The sequence below is a fragment of the Melopsittacus undulatus genome, chromosome Z (assembly GCF_012275295.1).
Source record: "Melopsittacus undulatus isolate bMelUnd1 chromosome Z, bMelUnd1.mat.Z, whole genome shotgun sequence".
NCBI lineage: Eukaryota > Metazoa > Chordata > Aves > Psittaciformes > Psittaculidae > Melopsittacus > Melopsittacus undulatus.
The window spans coordinates 67,034,148-67,040,199 of NC_047557.1; the positions used below are offsets into that span (position 1 = coordinate 67,034,148).

The 6,052-nt window shown below is 46.4% G+C and overlaps 1 long non-coding RNA gene across 1 annotated transcript; it reads left to right on the top strand.

Annotated features, from left to right (window-relative positions):
* The first annotated feature begins 63 nt into the window (after positions 1-63).
* On the top strand, positions 64-1,057 carry LOC115945301 (uncharacterized). The gene is made up of 2 exons (XR_004079667.1): positions 64-374; positions 631-1,057. It is a non-coding gene; the product is annotated as an uncharacterized lncRNA (long non-coding RNA).
* The last annotated feature ends 4,995 nt before the right edge of the window (positions 1,058-6,052 follow it).

Here is a 6,052-nt window from a genome sequence, read left to right on the forward strand (position 1 = left end):
CGGGGGGGGGGGGGGGGGGAAAGTTGCCCGCCTACGGGGCGCAACGCGTCACGCCACGTCACAGGACGTAACGGCGGTATCAGCGTCGGTACGGCGGCCTCAGCTTCCAGCGGCAGCAGGCGGAAGAGTGACTACTGAGGCAGGGCACGCAGCACAGCGAACGACCGCGCCTCCGCACCGTGCACCCCACTCTCCCCGGCACCGCGCAGGCCCGGCCAGTCACGCGGTGCTTGTTTTCCGGGGGGACCCGCAGTTGAGTGGAGGTCAAGTGTTTCCGTTGTAGAGCTCATTCTGCTCCAACTCCCTGCCACGGGCACCTTTTTCTAGAATAGTTTTGTGTCTTATTTGCTCTCCTCAGTCCTTCAACCTTACAGGTATGACAAAAAAGAAGAAAACCAGAATTTTAGAGGGACCTTACTGTGAGAAGAGAAACCAAAAGACCGGAGTAAGCTTGTTAGAAAAGGGTGAAATTTTATGTTAAAAAAATATATTTGAATGTTTGCAAATCAATAGTAGGCCTTTGATTTTGCTGTTCTGTACCTTAGTTGTAACTTTGCTGTTCTGTACCTTAGTTAATCGTTTTGTACCTTAGTTGTAACTTTGCTGTTCTGTACCTTAATTGTAATTTAGGCAAGGGTGGATTTAAGGAAGTATTGTAAAACCTTATCCAAGCAGAACATGCAGACTGACCAGAGGCAGCCAAGTGAAAACAAGAGAATACTGGCATCCACATAATGGTTGGGGCCTGTCCAAAGAACAGACAGGTGAAAAGGACAAAGCAAGGAAGACTTCTTATTTCATCTGAGAAAGACTGCTTACTTCATCAGGACGACCACCAGAGGGGGGCTGTGCAAGCGCAGAAGAGGCTGATGTAATGGACTGATGAGGCAATCCCTGATGCATATGTATTAGTTAAGGTAGCAATTTATGTTGAATATGCATTAATTGCAAAACTTTTGATGTATAAATTGTGAACGCGATGTGACGGGGTCGAAGCCAGATTTGGGCAAGTGCCCCTGGTTTCCCAGCGCTGCAATAAAGCACCTCATAAAACCATTCCGGTGGTTATGTGTGCATTCTTATGCTAGCAAGCTCCCACAGGGCTTGCAATCCCGCATCTAAGTCTACAGATCCCTTTTCAGTTTGAGAATTGCACATGTAGAATTTAGCAGGCCCTGTAATTTCTCCATATTCCAGCATAAGCAAACTTAAGAGCCATGCTTTCTGCATCCTCTGTTGTTGCTTACCTTACATCACCTTTAACCCTTAGGCACACCAGAATAGCAAAATTTTCTTGTCGGAATGGGGCAAGGCTACATACCAATGTCTTTATACTTGTCAGAAAAAGGGAATCTCAGCATAGTTGCTAACCTTTAAAATACTGCTGTATTTTAAATGCAGGTACAGATTTTTTTCTGGCTGCAGCTGAGAATTAAAACTCACACATCTTGTTAGGATTGTAAGGACTGAAGAATGGGGCTGACTGAAGAACAGGGTGGATTGAAGAATGGGGTTGATTGAAGAATAGGATTGTAAATAAGTAACTTCAAGGACTTTAGGCTTAGTTAGCAACTATAGAGGAAAGGAAATTACTAAGATAAGCTTTGCCAGAACCCACTGGTGGTTACTGATATGATAACAATCCTAAATGCAATGATGAAGAAATAACCACCAGGGGTCCCAAAGCCCACTACCACACATTAGTGGGCATTAGTTTATGATGTATGTAATCTCATTAATATGTATGCTTAAGGGCAATATAATCACAGCCTGGTTGATGGTCAGATGCAACACGCTAGGAGGAGCTATCCCCCGTGTCTCCCGGCACCGCAATAAAGAATACCTGCTTGTCAACTTGAACTTTCTTGTCGAGTTCCCGGAGATTTCTCTGAATCAGGACCATTTCTTAATAATATCTGGCTCTGTTACAACTGATTGTACAACAATTTAAAAGCAACACCAACCCTTAATGCTATACCGTGGCTGTCCCAACAGTCCCCCCACAGCCTTAGATACATATGGCTAACAAAGAACAGGAAAGCAAAGGGGTTGGAATACATATCACAGGAGGACACTCAGGGGTCTGGGGTTTTTCTGCTTCTTCTCAGAGGTGAAGGCAAAGTGGGGACATTGCATTGCTACCTTCAGTTCTGTGGAGGTTGAAGAGACCTGGATCCTCCTAAGAGGTACCCAGGACAAAGATGAAAACAAAGGACAAGATGAAAACAGTCACACATGACATCAAGTTTCCTTTGATGTTATGTGACATGATCAACTTGATGTCATGTGACCTGATTCCAAACATGAGCAAAAAATCCTTCTCAGTGATTGCAGGTAAGGACAGCAATGGGCTGCCCAAGGAGGTAGCAAAATTTCAATCCATGAAGATTTTCAGCCCTCAGTGTTCCAAACCCTGAGCACCATGATCTCAGGGCATTACCCTTGCTCTGAGCAGAAGACTGGAATATATAATCTTCAGAGATCCCTTTGTACTGTATAATTCCATTAAACAAAACAAAAAAATTGCATGGCCAATCCATTTAACTGGGGTTATGGACTAGGTATTCATCTCCCTCTTCTCCTCACCAGTTGTTAATAAAACAGCTATTTCAAAGAAGAAAACATATTTCAGCAGTTAAAAAAAGTTTGTTTTCTATTATTTGCAGTGTCTTCCCCAGAACAATGGCAGCTTGAAAGCACAACGTGCTATTTACTTTTAAATTTGACTTACATGAAGACACAAAAAATACCTAGCCTTCATAAGACTGATTTGTATTTTCTGGCATGCTAGCGCTCGCAGGCCCTTGTTCTCATGGGGGACTTCAACCACCCTGTATCTATTGGAGCAACAGTACAGCCCAGCACAAGCAATCCAGGAGGTTCCTTGACTGTATGGGATACAACTTCCTTCTGAAAGTAATAGAGGAGCCAACAAGGAGAGGTGCCATGCTTGACCTCGTGCTCACCAACAGGGAAGGGCTCGTAGGAAATATGACGTTCCAGGGCAGCCTTGGCTGTAGTGATCATGAGATGGTCGAGTCTTGAGATCCTCAGGAGAGTGAGAAGCACGTGCAGCAAGCTCACTGTTCTGGACTTCAAAAGAGCAGACTTTGGCCTCTTCAGGAACCTGCTTAGTAAGGTTTCATGGGAAACAGCCTTAGAGGGCAAGGGGGCCCAAGAATGTTGGTTGATATTCAAGGATCACCTATTGCAAGCTCAGGAGTGTTGCATTCCAACTAGAAGGAAGTTCAGCAGAAGGGCCAGGAGACCTCCTTGGATGGATAAGGAGCTGCTGAGGAAACTTCGAAGGAAAAAAGGAGGCTTATAAAAGGTGGAAGAAAGGACAGGTGGTCTGGGAAGAATACAGGGATGTTGTCTGGAAAGCTAGGGACTGGGTTAGGAAAGCTAATGCCCAGTTAGAATTAAACGTGGCCAGGGATGTGAAAGATAACAGGAAGGAATTCTACAGGGACATTGCAAATAAAAGACAGACCAGGGACAATGTGGGCACTCTCCAGAAGCTTTCGGGAGAACTGGCTACCATGCATTTGGAGAAGGATGAGGTTTTTAATGACTTCTTTGCTTCAGTCTTCACTTGCTCTGACCACGCCACCCAAGTCTTGGAAGGTGGATGGAGGGGCTGTGAGAATGGAGAACCTAGGCCCACTGTAGGAGAGGATCTGGTTCAAGACCATCTTAAGAACATGAATGTAACACAAGTCCATGGGACCTGATGAAATCCATCCGCGGGTCCTGAAGGAGCTGGCAAATTAAGTTGCTAAGCCACTGGCTATCACACTTGAAAAAGCATGGCAGACAGGTGAAGTTCCCGATGACTGGAAAAAGGGAAATATAACCCCCCCTTTCAAGAAGGGGGAAATGGATGACCCAGGAAACTACAGACCAGTCAGGCTCACCTCTGTGCCTGGCAAAATCTTGGAGCACATTCTCCTGGAAGGCATGGTAAGGCACATGAAAATTAACAAGGTGACAGCCAGCATGGCTTCACTAAGGGAAAATCCTGCCTGACCAATTTGATGGCCTTCTACGACAGGGCTACAAAAGTGATGGACAAGGGGTGGAGCAGTTGATGTCATCTACCTGGATTTGTGCAAAGCGTTCGACACTGTCCCACATGACATCCTTGTCTCTAAATTGGAGTGTCATCAATTTGATAGGTGGACCACTCGGTGGATAAAGAACTGGCTGGACGGTCACACTCAAAGAGTTGTGGTCAATGGCTCCATATCCAGCTGGAGACCAGTAACAAGTGGTGTCCTTCAGGGATCAGTGATGGGACCAGTCTTGTTCAACATCTGTTGGTGACATGGACAGTGGGATTGAGTGCACCCTCAACAAGTTTGCCAATGACACCAAACTGTGTGGCCCGGTTGATACACTGGAGGGAAGGAATGCCATTCAGAGGGACCTTGACACACTTGTGAGGTGGGCTGATGCCAACCTCATGAAGTTTAACCATGCCAAGTGCAAGGTACTACACCTGGGTCAGAGCAATCCCAGGCACAGCTACGAGTTGGGCAGAGAAGGACCTGGGGGTGTTGGTCAATGAGAAAATGAACATGAGCCACCTTCAGTGTGTGCTTGCAGCTCAGAAAGCCAACCATATCCTGGGCTGCATCAAAAGAAGTGTGACCAGCAGGTGATCCTGCCCCTCTTGTGAGACCTCACTTGGAGTATTGTGTGTAGTTCTGGTGTCCTCAACTTAAAAAGGGCATGGAACTGTTGAAATGAGTCCAGAAGAGGGCCACAAGGATAATGAGGGGCCTGGAGCACCTCCCGTATGAAGACAGGCTGAGAAAGCTGGGGCTGTTCAGCCTGGAGAAGATAAGGCTGCGTGGAGACCTCATAGCAGCCTTCCAGTATCTGAAGCGGGGCCTATAGGGATGCTGGGGAGGGACTCTTCATTAGGGACAGTAGTGATAGGACAAGGGGTAATGAGTTAAAACTTAAAGAGGGGAAGTTTAGATTGCATATAAGGAAGAAATTCTTTACCGTTAAGGGTGGTGAGGCACCGGAATGGGTTGCCCAAGGAATTTGTGAATGCTCCACCCCTGGCAGTGTTCAAGTCCAGGTTGGACAGAGCCTTGGGTGACATGGTTTACTGTGAGGTGTCCCTGCCCATGGCAGGGGGGTTGGAACTAGATGATCTTAAAGTCCTTTCCAACCCTAACTATTCTATGATTTATGAGTCTGTAAGTGACAAAAAGATTTGAAAAGACATAGGGTCTACTTGTAATGCTGATTCAGATGCGAAGGAGCTGCTGTGAAGGGTCATTCCAGCCAGGGAAGTATCCAGGACTACATCATACGTAATAAAATGTTCTTAGTTGGCAAGATCACTGTGAACACCACAAATTCCAGGGTACAGTTACAGCTAGGAGCAACTGCCCTGTCTAGTCACACACCTTTAGTGCAGCCATGCAATGATCACAGAACATAGATTTGTTACAATGATCACAGAACATAGATTCATTAGGGTTGGATCATCTCATTTGAAGCCCTCTGCCATAGGCAGGCAAGCTTCACACTAGACCATGCTGCTCAAGATTCTGTCCAGCCTGGCCTTGAAACTGCCAGGGATGGAGCATTTATCACTTCTATGGGCAAACTCTTCCAGTGCCTCACCACTCTCACAGTAAAAAGCTGTAAATAAATGATGTTGCCATTAACCTTTCTTCTATGGCCTGTCAGTTTCTGCCATTAATTTTGATGACTATTTAAATCATCGGTAACACATACCACACTTAAGCTCTTTTGAGCAATTTCAAGGGACTAGAGCTGCCTACATGTGGCTGCTCCTCCTCCTTTGCTTCGTTTACAAAGGGATTTACTACCTGCTCGCTTAAAAAATGAGCTCGTTTTTCGCAAGGATTTCTCTGGCCGCCTCCCTAAGCTTTACATCAGTCCCAGCAGTGACACAGCTCGCAGGAGGCCGCAGGGAGAGGCCGGTCCTGTCCCTCCCCTGTGCCCGGGTACCCCAGAAACAAAGAGGGCTCGCCCCGCCAGGCCTCACCCCCACCTCCATTTCGCG